Genomic DNA, 18,239 nt, shown 5'->3' with positions numbered 1-18,239 from the left:
CAAAATTATTTTTTTCTGTCATGTTAATGGAATCTGGAGGGCTTGTATTAATAGATGTTAGGGAGTCAAGCACTGTATATTGCTCTGCCATCTTCAGTTCAGTGAACATCATGGCCCAGAATGGCTGCTTGAAATCCAGTCATTATGTCAGTATTCCGGTCAGGAGGAAGGAAGAGGAGCCAAACACCAGCTAGTCCCATTCTTTTCAAAGCAAATTCTAAAAGATGCAGTCTACAGTTCTGCTTACATGTCATGCATCAGAGCTTAGTTACTTGGCCCTTCCTAGCTACAAGTGAGGCTGTTGCTGCTGCTGCTAAGTCTCCTCAGTCATGTCCAACTCTGTGCGACCCCATAGATGGCTAGGGAGTGTCTTTTTTTTTTTTAGTAAAATGAAAGGAGAAATGCACGCAGGGAAACAGCCAGCAGTCTTTGCCATAAGGTTTGGAGACCATGGATGACTGTGGCGGCATGGAAACAGGACCCATTAGTGGGAATCTGTGTCCAGAATCTCATGACAGCTCTGTCGGTGACTTCCCATGTGACATGGCGGGGCCACTGCACTTCACTGAGCTTCAGCCCTGTCGTTTTTAAAGTATAGGTGCTGGTGCTCGCTTCGGCAGCACATATACTAAAATTGGAACGATACAGAGAAGATTAGCATGGCCCCTGTGCAAGGATGACACGCAAATTTGTGAAGCGTTCCATATTTAAAATAAATAAATAAATAAAGTATAGGTGCTGAACCTGATGCCCTGTAGACTCTTGCTGCCTCTTCAGTTGCTAAGTCATGTCTGACTCTTTGTGACCACTTGGACTGTTGGCCTCCAGGCTTCTCTGTCCATGGGATTTTCCCAGCGAGAATGCTGGAGTGGGTTGCCATTTCCTTTTCCAGGGGATCTTCCTGACCCAGGGACAGAACCTGCATCTCCTGCATCGGCAGGTGAGTTCCTTACCACTGAGCCACCTGGGAAGCGCCTCTGTAAGATCGTTGCCCTTCAAACATGCTCTGCTCCTCTCCTCCTGAGAGTGCTTGGCTGCAGCAAGACCAAAGTGATTTATGCTTCTAGTTATCTAGGGTTTAATACATCAAGGATTTCCTCTTATCCATGCGAATGCTCTTTGGCCTGTGAAGAGAAAAAAGTCACCTAGCAAGTCGAAGCATTTAATAAACTGAATAAAATGGTGTAATGAATTAAAGGATTAGTCAGACCTAATTTTTCATGGGGAATTAAATGTTGGCAATGTCCAGTTCAGTGTCTTCTTCAATGTGAGAGTCTTGGCTCTGACTGAATTTAGCATTCTAATTTATTATAATAAGATCCAATTGCACACTCAAGCTTGAAATCATTCAAGGAGATAAAATTACAAAAGGAACCCTAGGCAGGGGGATTGTTTGTTTCAACAAAAATTTAAGTATCTGCCAACTTCCAGGCACTGTATTAGGGACATTTCTGGGCTAGTGCAGGGGCCCGGACAAGCACACACAGTCAGGTTAAGGTGTGTACAAAGCAGAAGAAGAGGGACATAGTGGTTGCGAGTTCAGATCTGGGTGGGTTGGGTGTGAGCGCTGTGTGGTCCATATACAGCAGGTGAGATATACGAGCAGAGAACATTGGCGTGCTGCTGCTGCTGTTGCTGCTAAGTCACTTGAGTTGTGTCTGACTCTGTGAGACCCCATAGACAGCAGCCCACCAGGCTCCCCCGTCTCTGGGATTCTCCAGGCAAGAACACTGGAGCGGGTTGCCATTTCCTTCTTCAATGCATGAAGGTGAAAAGTGAAAGGGAACTTGCTCAGTCATGTCTGACTCGTCGTGACCCCATGGACTGCAGCCCACCAGGCTCCGTCCATGGGATTTTCCAGGCAAGAGTACTGGAGTGGGGTGCCATCGCCTTCTCCGACCTTGGCGTGAGTTCAAGATAAATACGTCAGTTTAGAAACCATCCTTGTATGAGTGGAGGACACAGTCCTGAGACGGTCCAAGCCCGCCTAGGAGGGGGTCGTGGGCTAAAGACTCAGGTGACAACTCCACTTATGGTGGAGAAAATCAGCACAGAGAGTCAGGGAGGGGCTGACAGGCAGGAAGATGCTTGGGAGATCAGCGCTTCCTAGAAGTCAAGGTGAGGTTGCTCGTGTGTGTGTGTGTGTGTGTGTGAGAGAGAGAGAGAGAGAGAGAGAGGGTTTTGTTGACCATTGTAAACACTGGAAAGTGGCTAGCATAAAATTGGGGTCATTGCAGCCCCTCCTAAGTATCTGTTTATATGTAGAGTGAAAATGCTGGCTTGAAATTCAACATTAAAAAAACCAAGATCATGGTCCTGTCACTTCATGGAAAATAGAAGGGAAAAAGGTGGAAGCAGTGACAGATTTTATTTTCTTGAGTTCCAGAATCACTGTAGATGATAACTGCAGCCATGAAATCAAAAGACACTTGTTCCTCAGAAGAAAAGCTATGACAGCCTAGACAGTGTACTCGGAGAAGGCGATGGTGCCCACTCCAGAACTCTTGCCTGGATAATCCCATGGACGGAGGAGCCTGGTAGGCTGCAGTCCCTGGGGTCGCTGAGAGTTGGACACGACTCAGTGACTTCACTTTTACTTTTCACTTTCATGCATTGGAGAAGGCGATGGCGCCCACTCCAGTGCTCCTGCCTGGGGAATCCCGCGGGTGCGGGTGGAGGAGCCTGGAGGCTGCAGACACGACTCAGGGACTTCACTTTCACTTTTCACTTTCATGCATTGGAGAAGGCGATGGCGCCCACTCCAGTGCTCTTGCCTGGAAAATCCCATGGACGGAGGAGCCTGGTAGGCTGCAGTACATGGGGTCGCTGAGAGTTGGACACGACTCAGTGACTTCACTTTCACTTTTCACTTTCATGCATTGGAGAAGGAAATGGCAACCCACTCCAGTGTCCTTGCCTGGAGAATCTCAGGGACGGGGGAGCCTGGTGGGCTGCAGACACGACTCAGTGACTTCACTTTCACTTTTCACTTTCATGCAATGGAGAAGGAAATGGCAACCCACTCCAGTGTTCTTGCCTGGAGAATCCCAGGGACGGCAGAGCCTGGTGGGCTATCATCTATGGGGTCAAACAGAGTCGGACACGACTGAAGCGACTTAGAAGCAGCAGCAGCAGCAGACAGTGTACTAAAAGGCAGGGAAATCACTTCACTGGCAAGGGTCCATATAGTCAAAGCTATGGTTTTTCCAATACGGATGTGAGAGTTGAACCATAAAGAAGGCTGATCACCAAAGATGGATACTTTTGAATTGTGCTGGAGATGACTCTTGAGAGTCCCTTGGACTACAAGGAGATCAAACCAGTCAATCGTAAAGGAAATCAACCCTGAATATTCATTGGAAGGACTGATGCTGAAGCTCGAATTCTTTGGCCACCTGATGTGAAGAGCCAACTCATTGGAAAAGACTCTGATCCTGTGAAAGATTGAGGGTAGGAAGAGAAGGGGTTAACAGAGGATGAGATGGTTGGATAGCATCTCTGATTCAATGGACATGAGTTTGAGCAGACTCTGAGAAATAGTGAAGGACAGAGGAGTCTGGTGTGTCGCAGTCCATGTGGTTGCAAAGAGTTGGATAGGACTTAATGACTGAACTGTAACAACAACAATAACATGTATGTATGGCTGATTCATTTTGCTGTACATTATAAATTAACACAACCTTGTAAAGCACCTATATTCTGGCAAAAATTAATTTTAATAAAGCAATGAATGTATGATGAGCAGATGAATGTGCATAAGTAAGGACTAGAAAGCATCCGTTGGGTTCGGGGACTGAAGGGTACTGAAGTTTTGAGGTGGGGTAACACCGCTTTAGGGTCGATGAGCTGTGAACAGAATATGAAGTGGAGACATGATTGCTCTATTCTGGGGCCAGAAGGCACAGTGAGAGATTTAAGGGCCAAACATAAAGGAGCACATTAGGAACAAAGCCCTTGTGTGTGTTTGGAACCTGAGGCAAGATAGAGGGAGGAGCGTGTTTGAACTCAGAACCTCAGTGGCCTGAAAGCACTGGGGTGCCCGGGAGCAGCTCGGGGTGCCGTGACAGGGGCAGGGCCAGCTGTGGGGTGAACAGCTGAGCAGCCACACACAGCCTCATGTCCTGTTGCCACCATCTTGGAATTTTTAATAATTTTGAAACAAGGGGCCTTGTTTGAAATTCTGCTCTGGGCCTGCAACTGCTGCCCCAGTCTTCAGGAAGGTCGTAGAAATCGTCCAATCACATTTTCCATACATCCTCATCCTCATCATTTAATTCATTCTTCCCTCTACCATCCACTGAACATGTGCCTACTGTGTGTCAGGTGCCCTTCTGAGTAGCTCTTTCTTTGATCTGGGATCTGTGTTGTTTACAAACTCATTGTATCTCTTCTGTTTTTATGGTAGATTTTCCCCCATGACCTATCTTTCTTTTGTTTACTGATATTTGGTAAACTGTGTTCCTGGAGAAGGAAAAGGCAACCCGCTCCAGTATTCTTGCCTGGGAAATCCCATGGGCAGTGGAGCCTGGCAGGCTCCATTGAGGCTGCAAAGAGTCAGACACAACTGAGCAACTGAACAGAGACTGTGTTGAAGTATCTGTATACTCCATTTTTACCCCTTGGAGTCAGCCCTTCTATTGTAAGATTTTGTCTGTTCACGAAGAGATTGAGAGGGATGATGTTCCTTGATAAGTTCGAGTCCCAGAACATGTAAGTAGCTGAGTCACTTGCTTCAGTTGTCAAGTTTATTTTGTTTTCTCTTTAGGCCTAAATGTTAATGATCTTAAGGAAATAAATTAACATTCCAAAGTCTTATTGTTGTTCAGTCACCAAATTGTGTCCAACTCTGCGACCCCCATGGATTGCAGCATGTCAGGCCTCCCTGTCCTTCACTATCTCCTGGAGTTTGCCCAAGTTCTTGTCCATTGAATCAGTGATGCCTTCCAACCATCTCATCCTCTGCTGCCCACTTCTTCTTTTGTCGTCAGTCTTTCCCAGCATCAGGGTCTTTGCATCAGGTGGCAGCTCTTTGCATCGGGTGGCAGCTCTTTGCATCAGGTGGCCAAAGTATTGGAGCTTCAGCATCAGTCCTTCCAATGAATATTCAGGGTTGATTTCCTTTAGGATTGACTGGTTTGATCTCCTTGCTGTCCAATGGACTCTCAAGAGTCTCCAGAGTCTTATGTGATGCTAAATGTTTTATATGTTGGTTTTACCCTCACATTTTAATTTATTTGCCTTTAAAGCTCCAATTTTGGACTTTCCTCATGGCCCAGTGGTTGAGACTCTGAGCTCCCCATGCAGAGGACACGGGTTCCACTGCTGATCAGGGAACTGAGATCCCGCATGCTGTACAAGGTGGCCAAATAAATAAATACAATTTTAAAAATAAAGCTCCAGTTTTGGGTCTGTTGCCTGGCTAGCTGTAACTTTCATATGTGAGTGGAAAGACTTGGTAATCAGAAATATCAGGCCTTTAGTACTGTGGTAAACGTCTTCCATTTCCTTAGGAAATGAGATATAGTTCGGTGTGAATGGTTAGGATGGGAATAGCATATTGATTGTCTCCCGGAGAAGGTCAGGATGATGAATTATCTGAACCTTCCAAGAAGATGATTGGCTCAGTACTGCATTCAAAGAAATGATATTGCTCTTTCCACTTTCATTTTGTGGCTCAAATACCTACATAAACTTCTGAAACTCCCCTCTGTGTGTATCCCGATGTTGAAATTGCAGCTGTCTTTTGTATATCTTCTGATAGCTCTGAGGCCTGAAATTAGATGTAAATTGAGGGGTTTTTTTTTTCTCTTTTACCTCTCCCCTGTTTCGATATTTTCCAGGTCTCTGCGGGAGCACAGCCTTCTACGCTCCCTTCCCTGTAAGGCAGATTGTGAACTGGGGCGTTACTTGCAAGGGCAGCCTGCCTTCATTTGCTTCTATATTAATTGGAAACAGCACACCTACAAGTTACCAGTTGTTTCCCTCTCATTTCCTGCTTAAACCAGCATTTCTTTACTTTATTAGAAAGCATGCTTCACTGATCCCAGATGCTCTGATGCTCCCTGGACATCCAATGACATGCCAACACCATTTATTTTTCATAACGTGACACGTTGCATGTTTCAGAGCACACGTAATGTATTCTGTTTACCTCTGAGCTGATCACGAAACCAATTTCCTGACAACAAAAGGAGGAGGGTCCCATGGTAGTTTGCACGTTTCTATCTACTGTTCTACCCTTGAGAAATCCTTCGCACTGTTTAAACCTCAACATTTAAAATAGCCAGTGAGCCATCACAAGCAGAACGGTGGCTGGCATGCTCGGTTCATTAGTGTTTGTCATGGTTGTCCGTACTGAATTACGGAATTTGAAGGCCTTTGACTACGTGGAAACAACGTTGAGTTTGAACTGTAAAAAGGAGCAATACATAATGAAAGGTTAGCCAAGCGTCATTCTGTTTTGCATTCTAAAATTAGTCTCTTTGCCTAATAAATATATTGCCCTCCGTTGATTAGGGACTCTGTCATCTGATTTGATTTGCCACAAATTATAGTTTTCTTCTAACACCCCCAGGGTCACGTGCATAGGAACTTCCTTTCTGCATAGGATTGCGTGGAATAAATTGGAGAGCTGATTCCTTTGTCCCAGTGGGACAGATGGGGATTATTTATGGTCAGTATTTCATGAAAATTAAATTCCCTGTGATTTATGTTTTATAAGGATTAACTGTTTGCAGAGAAAATGTGAAATGCTGAACAGTGTCTAGCCGCCTTCTTTCTAGCCCCTAAATTGAAGCAGCCCACTCTTCCTCTGCTGACAGTCATTCAGTCTCTTCATGCATCAATTATATTTTCAGCCAATAACATGTTCATAAATCAAATGGATAGTTTGAATCTGAGTGGAATATGTAAGCCGTATATATATATATATATATATATATATATACTCTTCCCAGGTGGCTCAGTGGTAAAGAATCCACCTGCCAATGCAGGAGACACAGGAGACATGGGTTTGATCCCTGGGTTGGGAAGATCCTCTGGAGGAGGAAGTGGCAACCCACTCCAGTATTCTTGCCTGGAGAATTCCATGAACAGAGGAGCCTGGCGGACTACAGTCCAAAGGGTCGCAAAGAGCAACTCAGCAACTAAGTGCACGACGTGTGCACACACACACACACAGTTACACACACTCTCGGGACCTGAGAATTGTATTTTTGCAAACATTTTGTCCCATTCTGAAGGTTGTCTTTTCATCCTGTGTTTGTTTCCTTTGCTCTGCAAAAGCTTTTAAGCTTAATTAGGTTCCATTTGTTTATTTTTGTTTTTATTTTCGTTGCTCTAAGAGATGAGTTGAAAAGAATCTGCTACAGTTTATGTCAGAGTGTTCTATGTTTTCCTGTAAGGACTTGATAGTTTTTAGCCTTACATTTAAGTATTAATCCATTTTGAGTTTATTTTTGTGCGTGGTGTTAGGAAGTGTTCTCATTTCATTCTTTTACACATAGCTGTCCAGTTTTCCCGGCACCATTTATTGAAGAGGCTGTCTTTTGTCCATTGCTTATTCTTGTCTCTTTGGTCAAAGATGAGGTGACCACAGGTGCATGGATATATCTCTGGGCTCTCTGTCCTGTCCCATTGATGTATATTTCTGTTTTTGTGTCGAGTCATATTTTTGTGATTCTTAACTTTTTGTTGTTTAATCCTGTTTTTAGAAAATCCACATTCTTTATTCCAAGCTGAAAAGAATTCGAAACAGAAAAATTGACCCTGAAGTCCAGTATTCCTTATACATTGTAAAGATAAAATCTAAATTCTTTGAATGATGAAAGCTGGTTATAAGACTATGCCTCTTATTTTCAGAATGCAAAGAGTAATGGATGGTAAAGGAAAATATTTATGGATATATTATAAAGGAAAGGGTTTTGATTCCACTCACCCCCAGGGGAGGTGAATTTGCTGTCCCTCCCTCCATAATTACAGTCATTTTCACTTGAAACTTCCATAGGCAGTAACAGAGGAGAAAATGACAGTGCCCCATTGCATTTGCCGTTAGACTGTGGGTGTTCTCCCCCTGATATATGTGCTGGGAAAAAAATCGCTTTAGGATGGTAACAAAGAAAGCAGCCTGTGTAGGTGTCTATCATATGTACAGACTGTCAAGAACTTTGGGGAGCAGTGTGGCTTAGAGGGCTATGGTTATTTCTGGTAGTTGCTTAGATTGCTGGATGTATGGAACTTACTAATGATTGCCTTTGAGCACAGCAATACAATTTGCTAACAGAAATAGACTTCAGCTTTATGTGCACATGGCTACCAATTGCTACCTGGAAGTACAGAGCTCAGTTATGCAGCGTCTCAAAAATATACCCTTGGGTTTTTTTCCTTGAAACTTACAATGGAGACTTGCCTGCATCTTCTTGTGGCTGATGAGCCTTTAAGTAACATACATATTTTAACTGTATAACTTATGTAAACATTCATGTTTACAGAGACAGATTCACCCAACAACCTCATGTGTTTGTATGTTCTCTTTATATATTTAGTGGGTTTGCATTTACAGTCCCAACTTGGTCATGAAGAGAGTCATATTTTTCTTTGTTTTTCCATGGCTGAACTGTGTCATTCATGATCTGTTCTCTTGGTGCAAGTGGTACCTAATAACTGCTTCCAGGGCAGGACCAGCTCTCTGTGTTGACTGGGTCATCTCTGCATGTTGACTTCCATTGGCTCTGCTGTTTCCCCAAGACCATTCTTATCTTCTCTCGGAGCTTCTGCTAAAAGGGTCCTCGTGCCCTTGATCACGGCTGTCCCCAGTAGGAATGTGGCTCTCTACTCTCAACTCTGTTCTGTTTACCTTAAATTGTGGGAAGGTTTTCAGATCTTTTCCATGCCCCAGTACCTAAGGAGGGAGCAATGGTGGGTCCTCTCACCTTGAGATTGGCCCAGGTGTCTTCCTCACTCTCCTTATGGCCACCCTAGTGGGGCAGGGAACAGGTTTGAGGGGAAAATCAGAATCACTTTTAAACATCTTACATTTGGCATGCTAATAGACATACAAAGAGTCGGCAGTTGAATATACACATCTGGTGTTTAGGGGAGAGATCTGGGCTTGAGATAAGACTTTGGAAGTCATCAGTGGATGAGAATTTGAGCAAACTCTGGGAGATAGTGACGGACAAGGAAGCCTGGCGTGCTGCGGTCCATGGGGACACAAGGCGTCCGACACGCCTGAGCGACTGAACAACACAAAGCCTTTAGGTTGTGCTAACAGCCACAAACCTAAGACGGTAAAGAGAGTAAATGAAGAAAAAAAGTGAAGAGAGAAGGTGGATTCATTTAAAAGAAGGAAAGAAAATTGGAAATGATCCTAATTTAAAGGAAATTATTATAGGCTCCAAGTCTTGAGTGAGATGTTAAAGTAAAGAATTGTTTAAGATGGGTTTGTGTGTAAGATACAAAGAAATTATACAGAATTGGAAAGAAGTGAGTAAATATAAAGGGAGTTACAATTTTAACAGATCAACTACTGGCCTGAATGTTGTCAAAAGATGCTGTTTGAGGCAGTGCCACTGGAAATATGTAGTAGACACTGTGTCATAGCCAGCGAGAGGTTCTTCCTTAGAGCAGAGAGGCGGAGCAACCATCTGGATGGCTGCAGAGGGCCTTTTCAGCCCAGCTGTCTAAAATTTTTATACCTACTCTCAGCAAATTAAGTCTTATACCGTGATGCTACGTGTCCTCAACCCAGGGGAATAAAAGCTCAGAAAGTAAATATCTTCCCTGAACAATTAAAGGCAAACTTTGACAATTGAGTATTTTAAAATTTTTTATTTGGAAAATCTGAAACTACATTTGATTTGCACTGTGATCTCAGTAGGTATATTGTTGCTTCAAATTGTACCTATGATATCTGACCCTGTGATCATTGAGGTTCCCAGGTTTTCTGGTTTACCTCACTTGGTGTATAAAAACAGCTAGTCCCTTCATTTGAAGATATCTGTGGGAAGATTTTCCTCAGATAGAGGAGAAATTTTATGGATGGACCATAAGTAAACTCTTTAAAAACTAGTAACAGCTGCTGTGTTTTTAAGCATCAGTACCAGAGAAGGCAATGGCACCCCACTCCAGTACTTTTGCCTGGACAATCCCATGGACGGAGGAGCCTGGTGGGCTGCAGTCCATGGGGTCGCGAAGAGTCGGACACAAGTGAGTGACTTCACTTTCACTTTTCACTTTCATGCATTGGAGAAGGAAATGGCAACCCACTCCAGTGTTCTTGCCTGGAGAATCCCAGGGACGGGGGAGCCTGGTAGGAGGCCGTCTATGGGGTTGCACAGCGTCGGACACGACTGAAGCGACTTAGCAGCAGCAGCAGCAGCATGTAGATGTGTGAGGTGAGCACACTTTATCAACAAATAGGGACATGAAATGTGTTAAATGAAGAGGAAACTTTCTCAGCCCTAAATTTGGTTGATTAGCTCTTTTGTCTTTGGTTGTTTTCCAAATGAAGATGACTTTGAATACTTTTCTGTAAAACCCTCTTCTAATGGGATTGAATAATTTATGCATCTTTAATATTGGAGAGAGAAGTTATTCCTCGAAGAGTGGCATTTCATAACCACTTTGCCACGGCTGATTGACCTCTCCACTCACAAGCCTACGTCTCCACCAAGCACACAACGCTATGGTCACTTAGCTCCAGTACTGGGCATGTAAGAACCAGCTTGTGTGGACACAGTCACATACACAGTATTAATTCTAGTGTATTAGAAAGAAACACATACCCTAAGATAAAGAAAGAAAAGTGAAATGTAGAGCAAAGATAGAAATCATGTTTCACTAAAAGCACATTTTCAGATGGTACAGAATCCGCCTGAAATGTGGGAGATCTGTGTTCGATCCCTGAGTTGGGAAGATACCCTGCAGGAAGACATAGCAACCCACTTCAGTATTCTTGCTTGGAGACGCCCACGGACAGAGGAGCCTGGCGGGCTGCAGTCCATGGGGTCGCAGAGAGTTGGTCATGATTGAGCAGCTAAGCACACAAAAGCAAATTAAGCTACAGCCCTACTGTGCTAAGTCTGAAGTTGTTTCTTTGTTTTTAAAGCTTTTTTTTTTTTTGATGTGGATCATTTTTAAAGTATTGAATTTGTTACAATATTGCTTCTGTTTTTTGTTTGGTTTTGTTGGGGGTTTTTTTGGCCCTGAGGCATGTGGGATCTTACCTCCCTGACTAGGAATCAGGCTCCTATGCCCTGCATTGAAAGTCTACGTACGTCTTGACCCCTGGGCTGCCAGAGAGGTCCCAGTCTGCAGGTGCTTAAGTTCATTTATTTTGGAATTGAACTGCCTGAAATGTTTCCTAGAGACTGGACTTCCCTGGGTATCCATAACCATATGTCTGTATCTTCAGACAGAACTGCAGCATTTGACCCAGTGGTTCATCATTTATTTTCTGTTTCCTTTAAACTTTCAGTTATACCAACTCATCATTTGTCTCCAGGTGTCGGGTCACTGGTCAGCCGACATGCTAGCTTCCTTTGACTCCAGTAGCCTTTGACTTCAGTCCATTATGAACAGGGAGACAGGTTAGTTTGCATATTAGATTTGGCTATTGTTGGTAGGACAGTACCCTGTGAGAGGAGGTGTCTCAGGGTAGGCCTTTTGAACTTATTGGAACATGCATGTCCTGGTCTTCTGATGAAGGTATAATTTTTCCATAAATCATGTTCTCAATATATAGCTATTCATAACAGAACTAAAAGGGCTTCCCAGGTGGCTCAGTGGTAAAGAATCCACCTACCATTGCTAGACTCAGGAGATGTGGGTTCTATACCTGGGTCGAGCAGATCCCCTGGAGGAGGGCATGGCAACCCACTCCAGTATGCTTGCCTGGAGAATCCCATGGACAGAGGAGCCTGGCGGGCTACAGTCCATGAGGTTGCAAAGAGTCGGACACGACTGAGCATGCACATGCGAACAGAACTTATAAGCCTAATTGAAAAGAGACTTTATTTATGTCCACTTGATTTTAAGTCTCCCCATTTTAGTATCTCCTTAAAAAAAAATTGTTACCTTTCCTAGGACTGAGCTCTCTTCCCACCTTCATAGGCCAAATCTAGTTGGTCTTACAGTCTTCCAGAAACTTCCCTGGTGGTCCAGAGGTTAAGAATCCCCCTGCCAATGCAGGGGATGTGGGTTCATTCCCCGGGAAACTCCGTGTGCTGTGGGGCCACTAAGGCCATGGGCCACAACTAATGAAGCTCACATCTTAGAGCCTGTGCTCTGGACAAGAGAAGCCTGCGAACCATAACGAAGAGTAGCCCTTGCTCACTGCCACTTAAGAAAGCCCATGTGCAGCAGCGAAGTCCCACTGCTGCCAAAAAATTTTTTTAAAGTCTTCCAAGCACTTTGATTCCAAAATCACAAAGGTGGCTTGAGGCAGGGGGTAGCAGTTGAACAAACAGTAGGCTAACCAGGAAGTTTAAAAAGGAAAACATGGGGAAGAAGGTATCCAAGGGGAGCTGTAAAAAGCTCATATATGTTACTGGGAATCTAGAAGACTGTGTTCATACTTCGTGCTCCTGCTCGGCTGTTAAGTCATGTCTGACTCTCTTTGACCCTATGAACTATGGGGTCCTCTGTCCATCAGGCTTCTCTGTCCATGGGATTCTCCAGGCAGGAATACTGGAGTGGGTTGCCATTCTCTTCTCCAGAGGATCTTCCTAACCCAAGGATCCAACCCACGACTCCAGCTTTGCAGGTGGATTCTTTACCGTCTGAACCACCTGAGAAAACCTGTGCTCCTAGTTAGATCTGTGCATATTCCCAGGGCTGTGTGTATGCTCAGGAAAGACCCAAGGAGGCCCTAACCTCTCACCTCTGGCTGAACCTGGGGCTTTGGGCACGCAGGAAGTGAAGGCTGAGGAGGAGTGGAAACTGCCTGGCTGAGTACTGAAGTTCTGTGCCAGCAGCACAGAGCTGCTCAGCAGAGCCCGGGAGGGACCGTCTCTGGCATGCAGGCCGTCAGAGCATCTTCATGCAGCGCTCAAGTGTGCTGCTCCCACCTGTATTCATATCTTTTTTCTTTGCTCACCTGTGAAAGTGAAAGTGGATCAGTCATGGCCAACTCTTTGTGACCCCATGAATTCAGGCACCTCTGTCCGTGAAGTTCTCTAGGCGAGCATACTGAAGTGGGTTGCCATACCCTTCTTCAGGGGATCTTCCCAAACCAGGGATTGAACCCAGGTCTCCTGCATTGCAGGCAGATTCTTTGCCATCTGAACCAACTGGAAAGTCCTGAAATCCCTCCCTCAAACCCCTTACACAGGCACCATAGGGGTAAACAGACAACATGTAGATTCTGAAAGTCAACAAACATTAGAAACACAGATGAGATGCGGGTCAGCTCTGATCCTGGGAAAGCACCACCCAGCTCGGAGGTCAGTATCCTGCTGGATTAGGGGGAGTGCAGTGGTCTTGGGTCCCCAGGGGCCCTTGCACCAGCCAGGGATGCTTAGCTGACTTGTAAATTACAAGTTCATTCATCCCTAGAAGGTGTGGCGCATGAGATCAAGGAAAAGAACGTTCAGGACTTTTCACAAACATTAGTTTCAAGAAACTCATCACTGGGAACTTCTTAGAAACTTCTTCAGAGGATAGAAAGCCAAAAGTAATTTGTTATGGTGATCTTTTTTGTCCCCAAGGAAGAAACAGTTATAATTTTCAGTATTTATCTTGCTCAGTGGAGAGACTTCCTCCCATGTGTTAAATTCTCATAATATTTCTTCATGTTATCCTCACAATATTAAGGCTGTAAAGCTATCTTTGTTTTAGTTCAGTCATTAAAACTGGTAATATCCACTTAGGATGAAAATCATTTTCTCTAGCCCAAGCAAGGAGACAATTGAAAAAGAAATTCACTGGAGGAAAAAAAAAGAAAAATTTCCCCTTTATTTATTTAACTTGCCAATTTACTTGATTTATCTTTTGCTCTTTTATATAGCTCAGCCACATGTCTGTTTGTATGTTTTCCTTTATTACACTTAAAATATAATTTATTGCCCATTGAATTAAGCTAGGAAGCTCCATCTCACAGCTGAAGTGGACCCCACATGGTCCTTCTTATGGTGGGAGGAGACAGTGTCTTCAGTGATTAATCCTCAGAGGGTTCACCTATTTTTGTCTCCTCCCATGTTCCCTGGTGAAGAAAACCAAGGACATCCCTGGTGGTTCCAGTGGTTGAGAACCCACCTGCCAATGCACAGGACATGGGTTCCATCCCTGGTCCGGGAAGACTCTCACGTGCCTCGGGTCAGCTGAGTCCATGTGCCACAACTGCGGAAGCCTGCATGGCCTAGAGCTCATGCTCCAAAACAAGAGACGCCACTCCGATAAAAAGCCCAGGAAACCACAGCTCGAGGGTAGCCACCACTGGGTACAAGGAGAGAAAGCACGCATGTAGCGGCGAAGACCCAGCGCAGCCAAAAGTAAATTTAGACAAGTAACATCGTGTTACCACACTTACATGGCACTTATAGCATGTTAATAATATCTGTTTTTCACATACGAACTCAGTTTTATGCCACCCATGAGTGGCATTAAATACTTACTTGTAAATGCAGTATTTGTTGTTTTATATTATCTTAGTTTCAGGTGTACAACAAGGTGATACAGTGATATTTATATGTGTGTATGTGTATATATATATATATATATATATATATGTATATTCCTTTTTCCATTGTATGTTATTACAAGATACAGAATATAGTTCCCTGTGCTATACAGTAAGCTCTTATTGCTTATCTATGGAGTTAAATATTATTTAACCCCATTATTCAGGTGGGAAAACCAAGGCAAAGAAAAATGCCCAGATTTATAAAGCTAGCAAGTAGTGGAGCTGGGATTCAAACCCGGGTCACTGGTTCCAGAATCCATGGTCCACTGGCTCAGCCATATCTGCTCGGCCACGGGCTGTGGAGGTGTTTGGGACACTTGTTTGTCTTGGAATCGGTTTGACCTCATTGTGGGCTTGACAGTGACTCCAAGGAGAGCTTAAGGGCCTGAGGGTGGGGGGGACAGGTGAGCACAGGACCTGCACTGATTCATTGGTTGGACACCACAGTTTAGCGCTGCTGAATAGAGATGTACTTGCTTGGTGTGTTTTTCTAACTACCATGCTCTCGTTCTCAAGCTCGAGCGTTCCGCGTGTGTAAGGCGGTGCCTTGTCATTGGGGCACTCCTGAGGTTATCGGGATGTTGGAGTGTTGTGGCTCTCTGTCAGCCAGCGGCTGCTTTTCAATCGTTGCTGGACTGGGAAACCTTGACCACAAGTGGCCCAGAGGCATTTACATCATCACCACAGTGGACTTGGGTGTGTGCTAAGTCGTTTCAGTCATGTCCAGCTCTTTGAGACCCAACCCCACGGACCGTGGCCCTCCTGGCACCTCTGTCCATGGGACTCTCCAGGCAAGAACACTGGAGTGGGTTGCCATGCCCTCCTCCAGTGGATCTTGCTGACCCAGGGATCGAACCTGTGTCTCCTGTCTCGTGTCTCCTCCATTGTCAGGCAGGTTCTTTACCACTGGTGCCACCTGGAAAGCCCAATGGACTTTGGTAACTACATGGTTTCCCCTTTAAATGAAACACTGGGATTCAAATGATTTGTCCTGAGATGACACCAGCTTAGGTGTGTCACTACAGGAGGGCCCTGTGGAGCCCTGTGCAGAGGGGTCGGAGCACCGTCTACTGCTGCCATGTGGCCGGCTGTGGGGGCCCGGAGCTTCGAGTCATAGTCACCCTCAGCCGCTGCTCTGGAGTCTCAGGGTGCCTCGGCTTGTCCAAGTCATATTCACTGTTAGCCCTGGTGCTGGTAGGGGTTCAGAAATCCAGTTTGAGCTTGAAAGCATCTCTTTAGACAATGATGAGCCATAGAAAATGGGAAAGTGTCAGAAAAGAAGTCTCAGTCTCTCGGTTTCATGGCTGGCATTCGGGTTTCCAAGATATCAGTGGTGTTTTGTTAGTTTTTGCCTCTTTCACGTAATTGACTGAGAGGGAATCTGATTTAGGCGGAGAACTACAGGTAAAGAAGAGTGATGAGCAGCAGTTGTTAAGGACCCAGGGTACCAGCACCACTGGGATTTCGACATCCTGGCAGCTAGGGCGTGAGCGTGTCTTCTCTCTGCTTTGCAGTGTTTGTGAAGGGGGCTAACTCGTGTGTGAATGGTGGGCTGTGGACTGAGGGGTGTCAGGGCTGCTGCGCCCGAGAAATCACAGCTGGACTGAGCCAGTGCTGAATCCTCAGACCATCATCGTCAGTGGATGACCATCGTGGGAAATCCTGGAGGTTGAGGGCTAGTGGTCAACCTGCTGCTGTTTAGTCACTGAGTCGTGTCTGACTCTTTGAGACCCAACAGACTGCAGCCTACCAAGCTCCTATGTCCATGGGATTCTCCAGGCAAGAATACTGAAGTGAGTTGCCATTTCCCCCTCCAGGGGATCTTCTGGACCCAGGGATAGAAGCTGCATTTTGCGTCTCCTGCATTGGCAGGCCAGTTCTTTACCGCTGAGCCACCAGGGAGCTCAGTTGTCAACCTACCATTCCCTGATCTTGAGAGCCTTCATATTTAGACCTGAAAAGAAAGAGAAATCAGTCAGTGTAAAATTTTCCCTGAGTGTCTCTCTTACATTTTTGAATGGGTGTGGTTGTACAGTAATGACTCTGAAATCACAGAATCATCAGTTTCTTATACTGGCCCCTTTCCCACAGCACAGTCCTCAGGACCACACAGAATAGGACTTTGTATGGCATCTGCAAAGACATATGTCAGAGATGTGGTGAGTAGAATGCAGGGAGTTATTTCCCACAGGGTAAATAAAGCTGGGAAGAGCTGTTAACACCCTAAGTCCAGAAGGATGTCATAAATCTCCAAATTTGCTTTGTGCCAAAATATTTTATTGGAGCATCGATAGAGCTTAGGCAAAATTTAATGAGTAGTAAGTCAGTCAAATTAAGTAATTATAGTTTGTGGGTAGGCTCATAAACTTCATCTAGGTGTTAAATATTTTGTTCAAATTTCTGAGACCGTTTGGGATATAGCAAGATCTTGTTTGGGAAAATGTCTAGGTTAGTAACTATACAGAATAATAGATGTGTGTTTCTATTCAGGGCATGAAACCTGCTTATTAAAAATACTAGCCTTGGGTCTTCCTGGGCTGTGCAGTGGTTAAGACTTTGCCTTCCAACGCAGGGGGTGTCGGTTTGATCCCTGGTGGAGGAGCTAAGATCCCACCTGCCTTGTGACCAAAAAGCCAAAACATAGAAACAGTGTTGTAACAAGTTCAATAAAGGCTTTTACAAAAAGTGATCCACGTCAAAAAATATCTTTTAAAAAATGCTAGCCATGTCACATCTCCCATGCTCCACTTGAAACATCAATCATTTGTTTCTCAACTCAAGTTGTTGCCTTATCTCTGAAGCTGTAGTCAACCTGCCTAGAACAACACTTAGAAACAGCACTTTATGTTTTAAATTTATTAATCCCAGAGTGGATGAAAAACAGAGGTGGTAAGTTAAGATGTAAGACAGTCAGGTGCCTTGGGTGTGAGAGGGAGGGCTAGGACAGAGGATGCCATAGGGAAGTGCTGGAAGAGAGGATATAAGCATTTTGCATTTTCATCCAGGATTAACTCGCTGGGAAGGCCAAATCAATAGCATACATTTGCAGTTTAGACCAATGAGAAGAACATTGAAAAGATTATTTCCAGCACTCTAACTACAGAAGTCTGTTAGTATACACTTTGTCCTTGCACTCAGTCGTGTCCGACTCTTTGTGGCCCCATGGACTGTAGCCCACCAGGCCCCTCTGTTCATGGCATCTCCCAGGCAAGAATACTGGAATGGGTTGTCATTTCCTTCTCTATGGGATCTTCCCAACCCAGGGATCAAACCCGAGTCTCTGTGTCTCCTGCATTAGCAGAGTGGATTCTTTACCACTGTGCCACCTGGGAAGTCCAATATATATCTTGAAGATGTTAAAAAAAACTAATAAACAGAAACTTCACTTAAATAGAGTCAGGAGACCAGGGACTTCCCTGGAGGTCCATCAGTTAAGACTCTGCACCCCCAATGCAGGGGGCCTGGGTTCTATCTCTGGTCAGGGATTATATCCCACATGGCTGAAGAAGAGAGTCCCATGTGCCACAACTCAGACCCAATGCAGCCAAATAAATATAAA

At 44.7% G+C, this 18,239-nt stretch overlaps 1 protein-coding gene and 1 non-coding gene across 2 annotated transcripts in view; both read left to right on the top strand.

The window, feature by feature from the left end:
• The window catches only part of MTUS2 (microtubule associated scaffold protein 2), a 259,084-nt gene that overhangs the window by 70,486 nt on the left and 170,359 nt on the right, over positions 1–18,239 (top strand). The window lies entirely within an intron of this gene.
• Positions 605–711, top strand: LOC138089365 (U6 spliceosomal RNA). Its single transcript, XR_011145796.1, has one exon. It is a non-coding gene; the product is annotated as a U6 spliceosomal RNA (small nuclear RNA).

The sequence above is a fragment of the Capricornis sumatraensis genome, chromosome 12, assembly GCF_032405125.1.
Source record: "Capricornis sumatraensis isolate serow.1 chromosome 12, serow.2, whole genome shotgun sequence".
Classification (NCBI taxonomy): domain Eukaryota; kingdom Metazoa; phylum Chordata; class Mammalia; order Artiodactyla; family Bovidae; genus Capricornis; species Capricornis sumatraensis.
This window is presented reverse-complemented; position numbering and strand designations above follow the sequence as displayed.